This window comes from Apaloderma vittatum, unplaced genomic scaffold (genome assembly GCF_000703405.1).
Source record: "Apaloderma vittatum isolate BGI_N311 unplaced genomic scaffold, ASM70340v1 scaffold7710, whole genome shotgun sequence".
NCBI classification, from domain to species: domain Eukaryota; kingdom Metazoa; phylum Chordata; class Aves; order Trogoniformes; family Trogonidae; genus Apaloderma; species Apaloderma vittatum.
In genome coordinates this window covers 92,694-105,683 of record NW_009693901.1, presented here as the reverse complement: position 1 = coordinate 105,683, position 12,990 = coordinate 92,694, and positions in this window count along the sequence as shown.

Sequence of the window (12,990 nt, the reverse complement as noted above, 5' to 3'; positions counted from 1 at the left end):
TTGCAACAACAGGCACCTAAAGCTAAGTGCTGTGAGCATCCGCAGCATTTCTTGCTGATCCCATCAAGAAACAATACCATTTTCCCACCTGAGTATAAAAAGACTGTAACAAAGAGAAACCTGACAGATTCTTGGTTTTTCCTGTTATCTGGAGCAAGCAATAAGACCCTGAATTTTAGTTCACTCCTTCAGTAAAAGTCTCCCACACCATTAAAAACAACAATACCCTGACAAAGTTGACATATCCTTGCAAAAAGGATCTTTCCACAAAAAGGAAGAGCAATGCAGGAGAAAGAAGGAACGCAGAAAAAATACTTTTTCTTGTTTTCATCAACAAAGTCATCCCTCAAGGCTATGAAAGACACATTTCTCCCTTTCTCTTCTTCCGGTCAGTCTTTGAGACCTGGGTAAGCCAGCCCACCTAGAACTGAATCTGTCAACAGTCACCTTTCCGTACCACTGTAGGAGGAGCAGCAGTCAGTCACTCAACATGAAGGCAGTGGTATCTCATCAAAAGTATGCTGCAGATGTGGAGGCTGGACACAAACAATCTACCTGCCCAATAGATTGTAAATACCAGGGTCCCTCCTTCAGTCTGATGAATTCTTTAACCTTTTGATAAGTCCCTATTATATAATAGCTCCCAAGCAGGTCTGGGTTACTTAAACCTAGGTGTCTGATTCTGTTTGAGATGCCCTTGTATATCTGAAATAGGTGTGGTCACACTGCTAGATGTGACACGTAAGCTACAGGAAACTTGTGCCCTTCTCTAGCAGCTGAAGGTCAGATGGAACAAGGCAGGGCATCTGAAATGACACCAGACCCTATATTTAGGCTAATGATTTAAGTGGAATACAGGTAATTTGAAACCTGTCCTAAACAAGATCCTCCTCTGTTAGCAGAGTTGAATCCCCCCATCCTTCAGAGGAAGCTTAACTTTCACCTACGACTTCATCTGGAAACATGCTAACGGGGATTTCCTGAGATATCCATTCTGCCCTTTCTTAAGGCATTCCTACCCATTTTGGCCCATGATTATTCTATATAAGCTGACAAATCATCAGTGGATTTCCAGGTACCACCCTTGGTTTGATTTTCAGTGATCTTAAAGCACACCCTGAAGAAGACCGTCTCTCTCCTTCACTGTAACATCTTCAGTGGTAAAAAACTTTCAGTCTGGCTTCTGAATTAAGTAAATAAAACTGAGCTGATGAGTCCAAATATTACGGCTTATTAGTCTAAGTTGGGAGTGCCATATGCATGAGAAATGATCTTTTTTTAGTCCAGAATTAAGAACAGAGCGTTTGTAAGGTACATGTATTTCAGAAAAATAGAGTCAGAGGGAGAATTTCTGCTTTTCTTAACAGGGACTTCTACAAGTACCTCCACCAATAAAGGATCAATAGCTGCCAGCTGGTTAATGTGACTGAGTGAAGGTCGCACAGGCTGTGTCGATGAGTGTGATTAATTGTGGAGGGTCAGTTCAGGCACATCCTGCAGCTGGGTGGAGGTGGCACTAATGCAAATTGGTCAACTGGGAATAAACATCATTAATTCCATATGACATGTCAGATAAACAGCCTATGGAGAGGTATGCATTTACAAAGCATCAAAAGACTACTTTGTGCAGAGTTTATCCTGAGATAACAATAAAAGTAATCAATTTGGATTTAAACATGTTCTCAGGGATGTGATGAACCAATTGAGATGAACGGTTAAACCATATACCTGCTCGCTTGCTTGAACCATTGTAACACTATCAGTCAGCACTGTCTCTGTAAAGAGCAAGATTTGCACTGTACACTTGGCCATGAGTGAAGCTTCCGTTCCACAGAAAGAAGCAGAGTTTGGGAAAAATATGAATGCTGAATGGGACCAACAGTAAAAAACACCAAATCATTCACAGGGCTGAATGCCGCCACCCACCCGTTTCCAGAGCATATTTTACATGGAAGTACTTGGCCATTACCTTTTCCAGGAAAGCTGATTTATCTGGGACTATCCTGACCATCTCTTCCACTACCACTGAGTCTCCAGCTCAGATATAAGACAGGCTGCTTCCTTGGCAGGTGTCAGGGAGAGGAACTGAACATATCACTGGACTCCCATATCAGGAGGCAGCCACCATACTTGCAAGCTCCTCAGAAGAATTTTTCATGCAAAACTTATGTTTTCCTTAATGCAAATTTTAGTTCTGGAAAAATAACATCTAGTAGAAGAAGTCCCAACCATGTCTATACACAAAGACAGTCTTAGCCCTTCTCCCTCTGACTTTTGTCGTTTTCTTCTGCCACCATATAATCCCTGGGACACAGGCACAAAGATGGCTGAAACTGTTAAATACATATCAATTAATAAGAAAATGATACTTTCCCATGAGTAATAAGAGCTCTACTGCAGTAGTTTCGTAACAATGTAATTAGTGAAATTCTGATGGGGGCCCCTTTGCTTGGAACAAGTAATAGATTGAGATCTAACACTGGCAGCTTTCACACAACTATGTTTCTTTCATTAACATCCCTTGCTTTACTTATGGAGTTGGCCTGCATGTTGGGGTCCTAATAAATATTTAAAATACAAATCCATCCTTCTGTAACTATACACATGAAAATAAAGCCTAATTTGCAACTAAAAAATCATATACAATTGATCATGACCTTTGTACAACCAAAGAGCAGATGCCATGAGTTAGTGTGATTTTACCTACACTTTGCAAGGCAACTGCCAACCCTACATTTTGCATTTGCAGCACCTCAGTGGGAGCACTCTAGCACATAGTTGTGACCTCCAGTCCACCACACTCGTGGGTCCTTTGCTTTCCATTATAACTCTGTATTTAAAAATCAATAGATCTGAATGTAGTTAGTTGTAAGTGGAACATACTGAGAAGGTAGCACTTATTAGCACAAACAATTTTAATTTTGATTATTTTTTTTTAATTAACTGTTTTCCAAACATTACATGAAGCATAAGAAATCGGGCTCTGTAATAAAAGATCATTTTCTCAGCTGCGTGAAAATAGAGACACTTGTATTAACACAGTAATTGATCAATGAAGAGAGAAGAAACTGGCTGTGTGCAGTTCTGAAATATTTATTATCCTCAGAACGTGATCACTTCTAGGAAAGTGTCTAGCATCTTCCTTCAGTACCAACCTATCAACATAAAGCAAACAGACAACTACTTCAGTCCAGAGTGGAAAAATTAGTCATGCTGACTCTGTATAGACTGGAGATTACTTGTTCTTTCTCTGTCCTGAAAACTGATGATTGAGAAAAGATGAACAGTGTTTCGCTTGACTTAGAAAAATATTGAAGTGCTAGTTAGGACAGTGAATGTAGATATTCAACTGGATCTGCTCATCCGCCTCATCATACCAAAAATAAAAGAACTAGTTCCTTTCTGAAACCTCATAGTCCTGCCTAGAGGACTGAAGAGTGTACATAAGAAACAGTGTTTACTCAATTCTGAATTGGAAAATGCTGCATTTACCTTCTTTCTCTCTTTTCCAAAGGGCTAAACTCACATATTTTTTTATTTACCTCCACTACAGAGGCTGAGAATTGATTTCTAGAAAGTTTCAAGGAGAAAGTAAAGAGGAAGTCTTACTGGCCATGTCAAAGACTCTTTTGTCTCCTTCACAAAGAGGAAGTCTAAACATTCTGAATTCCAAGAAATAGATAAAATTAAAAATGTCACCTCAGCTTACCAGAGGCACAAGAATGAGATTGCTCTTCCCTAACTCTACCTGTCTTGTAAGTTTCCATGTGGAGTATCCAGGCTCCCTTTACGGGCAGTTTAGAGAGTACACTTCAGTGTGGGTAACCACTTTCAGAGTGCCCTAGATTCCCCGAACTCTTCTGGCAGCTCTTCACTGATTGTAAAGGCAGCCCAGGTGACTTGCTCAGATATAGATGCCTGCACTGTAAACAACCACTTTAAGCTGATAAATCTCTCCTTGGAAGGCTACGCACTCCCTTGAGGCCCTGTGCTTCTGGGAAGAGGAGGGATTGTTAAGACCTAGGCCACTAAACTTTTGTCACTTTGTAGGACTTCACATGTCTGCATCTTCTGAGGGGTAAGATATTGGGAGGCAACTGAGAGATGTTCCTTTGTAATTTTGTCACAGTGCTGTGTCTAAATTCTTACGCTGTTTTGGATCTGAATGTTTAAGGGAGATGGGAACTGGACAGGGAGGAGAGGTGGTGTTTGAGAATGGGGCTGCATATCTGGGGAGGATAAAGGAGTCCCAGGGCTGGGTTCTGGTTGAAAAATAGGGAAGAAAACTTTTGGCAAGAGATAGGAGCTGAAAAGGAGGAATGGAATTAGAGACAGGACATTAGGTGAACCCAGGAAACAGACTGCCAAAGAAAGAACAGGGGAATTCACTGTCTACAGTGTAAGTGGGAGTTCTGACTCTTCGCTTGAGGCTCATCTCATAGGTAAAATAAATGAATAAATAAGTAAATAAACAAAAGTTCAGTTTTATTCATGCTTCAATCACTTCTAAAGCACTTAAGCAGAACTATGTAGTACTCCTGGAGGATTCACTCCTGGAGATCCACAGCACCAGGCTTCAGGGGCAGCCAGCAATTCCCTCACGCATATGGTAAATCAGTGCCTGTTATTTCACATTTCATCTCACGAGAAACTTCCCTATGAAACTCGCATATGTCACTGCTGATCCCTCTTTCTCCTCCTCTTCCATTATCCTTGCTGGGATTTCTCTTTTTGTGTCTAGTTGCTTGAAAACTACCAACCGAATTTGTGCTGCAAATTAACGAATGCAAAAGGCAGCAGCAACCGTTGTGGTCGTCCTCGTCCCAAAATTGAGGAGAGTTTGCCATCTAGAGGGCAAGCAAGACAAAAAATTTTAGTGTATGATGGGGAACTGCTTTCAGTTTGAGTACAGAGTTCAGTATTACAAACCGGGCAGCGCAACCACAACAGACTTACACCAAATAAGGAAGAGGGCTACTGGTTTCTTTCTGAGACTGGGAGGAATACATATTTTCTTATCTAAACTGTGCAAGCTGAAATACTCAGAGAGTTTAATTAAGCTCAGCAGATCAATAGCATTCCCATTCAGCAGAGGAAAAACCTTGCCAGTGACTGTACTTTTGGGGCCAGTCTGCTCCTCTGTGCATGTAGGCAGAGCTGGGATGATAAGCAGCAGTGGACAAAACTGGTTTTCCAGTGCAACTGGGTGTTCACTTCTGCTGAACCCCAAACCTTCATCCCATTAGTGTGGAAATCTTACATTTTTACACCCAGATAACACAGAAAATTAATGACTTCTCTCCAGTCCTGTTCCTTCCCCAGTATACCTCTTCCATGATAGATGTCAAAATGTGCTCACAGGGTCTTTTTTTCTTGGCGAGACTATGGAGTTTACCTCCTTTATTTCCTTTTCCCTTGGAAATGATCCTGCTTCCTGGAGGAGAAAGGACTAAATGACCTCCAAAGCTCCCTTCCACCTACTATTTCTGGGATCCTCTAGCGCAGACACAGAGCTAGGAGCCATCCCTCTTCCATACAACACACCATTAAACATCATGGGCCACATGTTGAACAGAGCTCCCAGGTCTTTGACTTGGGGATGGTGGTTCAATTAGGCTGCAAGGCAGCTGAGAAACACTGGAACTATTGAGCAAACACTTCTTTTGTATACTACCTGCAAGTATTTAGGAACTACAGCAAAGGCAAACACAAGGCAGAGACCGCCAAGCACATCAGGACTTTGAATACTCGTTGCAGGCTACCTCAGGCACTTTGGATACCAGTTCTGTCACCCTCATGACAACACCACCAGTATTAGAAAGGCAGGTTTTCACACCAGCAGAAAACCAGTTCTGCATACGGAATTCATCTGTTCTCCTACTCCTTCCTCTGAGGTTTTAATCTTTGGATTTTGCAAACTTGCCTTTTCTTTTGGCATTCAGTTCTCAATATGCTTACGGACTACAGCAAGCTTTGCTGTCATGACCTGTGCAGTACTAATGAAACCATCTGGTGGGTCAACCTGTCACTTTACATGCCATTCCAGGCTCTGATCACATGAGATCACACAGGCAAAGCAGCTACAGACCTCACAGCAGTGCCCTCATGTGATTTTAGGAGGCAGCTAAGCTACAAGAGAAGTTCTTTTGCTGGATGACATGCTAAGCTGCTGTTGTGAACGCTTGTGACCTTTGAAGCTCAGAGACTGCTTTCTCTAGTGAAAAAAAGCTTAAGTTAGAGGTCCCATTTCTTGCTGGAGAAATGTAAATTTTGCTTCTGCTTGCCCTTCACTTTGAAATAACACAGTAAACTGATTTCTGAAGTGCATCCAAGGCCTCTTCTAGCTTATAAAATGTGTCCAGGGACAACTGAATGAGATAACAATATAGCTATTTAGATCTCTTCCACCCGCTCCTTTTGAGCTGGGGTGCATGAGTGAATTCAGGCAGTTAATCAAGATACTGATTGTCAGCTAAGCCACGGTAATTGTCGGTGCCTGACGCTGCATGTGTCCTCAGCATAATGCAGCTGCAAAGTAAATTGTGCTAGCTTAGATCCTAATGAAAATGAAATCCACGGTAGAGACAGTTTAAACTAACACACTTCTCACCGGGTCAATCCTAAGGCATGCACATGGTCACTTAGCAGGTTTCATATGCTAGGCATCTTCAGTAATTCAGTTATTCCCTATCGTGTGTTCAGACCTGGGTATTTAACTGTTTGGAACAGTGATGTAAGAGGGGATTAAACTGGCTGGAACTGGTCTGCATAAAGGGTTCATAAAGTTTGAGCTATATCTATGTGTAACCTTAACTTCCAAATTCACTGGAAGTCTTTTAAATAAAGATTGAGTTTGTCTCAAAAACTACACAGACACTCAAACAAAAATTATGATCCTGCTGTAGAAAGTTTGGGGTGAGTTTCTTTCACCCATGTGATACAGATGGTCAGCCTAGATGACCACAATGAACTCTTCCCGACATTAAAACCTATAAAACTATGGATCCCTGTGGTTCGGTAAGGTATAATCCACTGTCTGTACCAACACCCCCTTCCCATCCCCATGGCATCTGTCTGCTGAGGCTACACGTCTGTAGGAAAGCTGTGTGCTGTGGGTCTAGGACAAATGAATGGGAAAACCAAACTGCTTAGCAGAACAAAGATAAAACACATCAGCTTCCACTCCCTGATGCACTGGTATGTGGAGTATTAAAGGCATCTGAACCACAATCCCCTCTCAAATCAGCTTGTGCATCCCCTGTGGACAACAAAGTAGCATTCCCGTTTCTTACTGCATTGGTGATTTGCTTGGCAGTAACGTGTTGAAACTCCCTAACCCTAAACTCAGGTGACATTATGTCCATCCTATCCATCCCTACTTGAAAGAATTCCCAACATTCAGTCCAACATTCAGTCCAATGTTCTGCATTGGAACAGCTTATGCAAAAGACAGCTATTTTTTGTGACAGAAATACATCAGAGACATAAGGGTTTCCAAAAGGTTTGCACTAGAAGATTAGGTGGAAAGTGCTCCTATGTCTCATATTTAAAGGTATTTTGATGCTGCTATTAACATTAAACTTTACTAGGACTATGAAGTGCACTCAACTTTTGAGCCTCAGATGGTATTTTGCAATTTTACCCTCCAGCCTACTTTTCCCTTTTTTTTTAATTGAAACTTCTAGAATATACACTTTCTGTTCAGCTTTTGCAACTTCCTGTGTGAATGAAATATCCCCTAACCCTGACCAGAAAACCCTTCCACATCTCTTTCGGAAATTCACTTCAGCAAATGTAACATCCTCACCAGAAGGAAACACAAGCTATAAAACATGCTGCAGCCTTCCTTTCTGTCTGGCTTGCTTCAGACTTCATTCATAAAAAAAAAAAAAAAAAAAGAGAGAGAGAGAGAGAATGAGAAAAAGTGACAGTTGATTCAGAAAGTTGTAAAACGTAAACACTTGTCCACAGATGATGCATGGATGGTTAGTGTTGCATATCTTTGAGGACAACATATGCCTGTCTTTCACACTTGTCAAATCCTAACGGCTATTGTTATCAGCATACAAAAGCCTCCAAATTCCTACCTGTCACTGAAATTCTTAGAAAATGAGAAACCATAACAGACTGAGAAAAAATAACTGTGATCCTTCCTATCCTGTCACCGCCTGGGTCCCCAGCCTTTGCCTGCAAGCATAGAACTTACCCAGCAAAGCTAGCTTATTGATACTATCAAGACTTAGAATTTTTTTAAGCGTTTGCAAGATCAGGCGGACAAGCAAATTTCTCAGCCTTTCCAAAGGCCACGGACACCTTGATGTCTTTATTTATAGCCAGCATTAAAACACTTCTTATATGCAGAATTATTAATTCTTCAAATTATTATTATTTCCACTTTAGAAACAGTGTAATGAAAGAAGGATAGCCTTCCTTTTCAACCCTGCTCAGGACTAGTGAAGTTAAGATTTGCCAAACATCCAGAGTCAGGACAAGGATGAAAGCTTTTTACTCTCCCGGGATAGCAAAAATGTCACTTTCTCCTGAATGTTAAGACTTTATGAAACCTTGCCTACACACACTCAAGAGACAGAGCAGCATCCTTCCTATCTTTGTAGGTCTCATTTTGGGGGCTGAGGCACGGGGGACCACCACAGCTTATCTTCTTTTCTAGCCCTCTTTTCCCAGCTTCACCTCCATGTCCCCCTGTGATCATAGAATCAGAGAATTGCCAGGGTTGGAAGGGACCTTAAAAATCATCTAGTTTTAACCCCCCCGCCATGGGCAGGGACATCTCCCACTAGATCAGGTTGCCCAGAGCCCCATCCAGCCTGGCCTTGAAAACTCCCACGGATGGGGCTTCCACCCCCTCTCTGGGCAACCTGTGCCAGTGTCTCACCACCCTCATGGGGAAGATCAGAGACCCAGTCTCCCAAAAAATCCTTCCAAGACCCCTTGCCCCAGTTTCACTTGCTGTCAGACAGCGTGTTTTACATTGCGCCGGGGCTCTGGGCATCCAGCCCATGGGCGCTGCTGGTGACTCTCCAGATACTTTCTGCCGCCGCTCCTCAGCTATATCCATCCCCAGCACGGGTGGCCCGGCAGCTCCGAATAGAAAGGCACGCCTGGCACAAGGGACACAGCGGCAGCAGCGGCCGCCCCTGTGAGCTGGTGCAAAGGTTTCCCGCAGACTCTGGAGCTGCCTTTCAATGGGCTGCGTGTCAGCAGGCGACAGGAATTCGGGGAATGTTAAACTGCAGGGCAGTCCACTTCGGAGGATTAAGGCACATGACTCGCAGACAAGAGCGATAGCCGGTGGTGAAGGCCAAACCCCACAAAGAGCAGTTTCTTCCCTCACAAGCGAGTCTGTAAGAGCCCACTCTCCTGGCTAGTGCGAGGAAGCAGGGCTTGTCTGTGTGGCACTTAAAGCTTCCTACTTTTCATTGAGAAAAACGAGACCGTGGTCGGTATTTCATAGATTATCTCTCCCAAGGCAGAAGACAGGTTTAGAAGATGGGTAGAGGTGGGGGAAGCATTTCTTCAATGAATTTCAGTTTCCCACTGTGTGTAAAGGTTACTTCCCTCTGTCACCTCGCTGGATCCTGTCACAAGCTTCCCATCCTGAATGAAAAGCAGAAACTGCCTTTCTGAATGAAACCACTTCTTATTTTGCTGTGTTTGAGAGGGCCAGGATCCCCACCCTGCTGTGTGCCCTGCTGCAGCTCAGTTTGGCACTGGAATTCCCATGTCTCTGTCAGCGGCTGCTGTCACAGACTTGGGAGCCCTCTGTGCTTTTTGCTCCTAAAAATGTTTGTCATGCCTCATGGGCTTTGCACTGCGTGCAGCCTTGGGAACCAGGTTCTCTTAGTGATACCGTGTTGTGCATGTTCTCTAAATCACACAGTGCAGGGATATGGCCCTCTCACTCTTTCTTGGTAAGTCCCAGAGGCACTCAGTGTGCCGGGCGGACCTGAGGTTAGATATCTGAAGCACACCCTGAGAGATCTTCTCCTTGCCCCCCAGAAGTTCAATGGACCCCAGGAGCCAGCCCCAGCCTCGCCTTGTTCTCACTCATCACCTGGCACTACTACTGCCAAGGGCTTCCCAGCGGGGAGGAAACCCTGTCTCACCTGATACAGCTCCCCAGTCTTTAAGGGTGATAGTGCTTTCAAACACACAGGCCACATTGTGAGCCAGCAGTAGGTAATGACATGGGTTGAAAAGCTCTCACACGGTCTGGAGGTCACCATGAAGAAAGCAACAGTATCAACCATGCTGGTCTTCTCGGTTGCAAAGTATTTAGGGGGTGGAGGGCTTTTCTGTTTTTTCCTCCTACTCAAGGAGATAAGTTTCGCAAAGCATGTGCAAAAAAACCCACACTGATCCAAATGTTCCCAATTGCCATTCGAGAGCTAGACCTGCACTGTCAGAGGGACAGGTAGAGGACAGACAGAGGAATCTCTCCCTGGCTCTGCTGGGTCTGGCACCAAGGTACCCATGAAGTACTAAAGGCCAGATCCTGCTTGTTGTTACAGTGCCCCATATCCACTAGTTGCAATGGAATCCTTCTCTATTTATTCCCATGCCAATAAAACCATATTCAGTTTCTAAACACAGATTTTAAGTTACAAACACTGGCTTGTGGGATAAATAACTGATTATAATTAAAGCTATATTACAAAAAGAGCAAGTTTCACATTCCTCCTTTCTTCTCAAGCACTCAGTGTCCATAGCAGAAGACCAGCTGGAATAAAGGCACCGGAAATTTAACATAGTTGTTCTTATCTTAGCTGTGCAGGACTGGATAACTTCATGTTTGTAAGCTAACACCCAGATCTTATTCTTCCTTGAGAATATATGACCATACAACTTGTCAGAAAAGCTACTGCATTTGCAGGTGATAATTTGTGCACAAAGTGGGACAAGGCACATTCTTGTCTTAAGATCCACTCACAAATTATTAAAACATTGTTTATGAAAAGTAGGAATAGTTGTGTTGGATCAGACCAAAAGTCCGACTTCCCAGTTTGCTGTCCTGAATCTTAGCCCCTGACAGGCTAAGGAAGGGATTGAGGAGCTACATTGATTTAAGGAAAGGAGTAGAGCAGATTATGCACAGAATGATTGTTTTCATGTCAGTTAGCTAATAGCAGCCTTCCTGAGATCATTGATTTTAATCAATGTCACTACAGCCCTCCTTCATGAGTTATCTAAGTATTTTTAAGGAAAAAAAACTACAAAGCTTTATGTTTTTGGCATCTCTGACAGCCCATGGCAGTGAGTTCAAATGCTCAGTTCTGCACTCTGTGAAAACAATATTTTTTTTTTTTCTTTTCTTGAAATTGAGACCATGATTTGACAGCACTGGGCAGTAAAAGGAAAAGCAGCAAAGAGAACTCTCTGGAGGAGATCCTGGCACTGGTTGAACCAAACTGCCCAAGACAGCATGGAGGTACAAAGCTGGGCAGGGCTTAGAGCCAAGGGGGTTGGCAGAGCAGAATTCCTTTTGCAGCACTTTAATTTAGGGAGTTAATGGCCCAACATGGCGATGCTGAGACAGGCACGAGGTTTTGGCTGCAAAGGCAGTTTAACCTGGACGCTCCTGCTCACTTCAAGCCACCATAAACCAGCATCACATCACATGAGACTTGGGAATGTACCATGTGATGGCCTCAAGTAGCGTCAGGGTAAGTTTAGATTGGATATTCGGAGGAAGTTCTTTACTGAACGAGTGGTGAGGCACTGGAACAGGCTGCCCAGGGAGGTGGTGGAGTCACCAACCCTGGAGGTGTTTAAAAAAAAAGTAGATCTAGCACTTGAGGCTATGGTGTAGTGGTTAGGTATGCTGGGATGAAGGTTGGACTAGACGATCTTCAGAGGTCCCTTCCAACCCCTAACATTCTGTGATTCTGTGATCACAACCAGAAGCAGCCCTGGTCTTCCTTGCTGCTCCCTGACTTACTTCTGCTCTTGTGCCACCATGCCTTGGCTCCAGTATCTGTGGCTGCACAATAAATCAGATCAGTTAAAATGACTTTTTGTTGCTGTTTCCTGGCTGGTTTTAAACCTGCTTACTTCCAAGACCCAATTGCCTTCAGAGTTGAGAAAAATCTGCTCTTAGTGATGGCTATAAGAAAGGCAGGAGAAGGCAGACCCATTTCTTTTAGTGACAACGGTGGCCACCACTATCTTACAAGCCTGGAAACACAGTGCTTGACTCCTGGGCTCTGTCTGCTTGGTGGTATGCCCTTTGACTGCAGACCAGCTTAACTCGTGACACTTGGATCACCCCAATGAGGCAAAGACTCCAGACCCACCAGCAGAGCACTGGATGCTGTCCTGATGGACACACGCTCCAAGCAGCTACATTCACTGCTTCGCTTCCGCTTGCTTTCTCTTTGACAGAGCTTTTTTTTTCTCAGATCTTCACAACAGCATTTTGAGCAGTTAATATACTTATTAGGAAATAACTGCTCTTTATTGGCACTGAATGAACCTCTTTGCCTGGCTGAGACTTGGGAATGTACCATGTCATTTACAAAGCTGTCCCGAGAGAGCACAGACAGATTACAAAAATATGCCTTGTATTCAGTCCATTTAAATGAGTAAGATGACAGCACAAGGATTAGGCACTGAATTTACATGCTGAATGATCACACTTAGAAGCCTGATGAATTGGTTTGGAAAATGAAATAGTATTACCTTAGAGCAGGGAGAGTGCCAAGTGCTCTCCATAGGAAAAACAAAAGAGTAGAAGGAAAGCTGCAAATACCGAGATAACCTTATCTGCTTCAAATGAGTTGCATAGTTTTAAGAACGGTGGTTTACAGGTATACAGGGTGCAGTCCCTCTGCTGCAAGTGAGCCAACTCCCAGGTTCAAGATACTAAAAGTAAACAGGCAAATTCATTCCTATTTAAATTTACCCACCAATCTGAATTTGGTTTAATAAGCATGGGGATCTGGTTACACAATTGTTCCTGTCAGTAAAAAA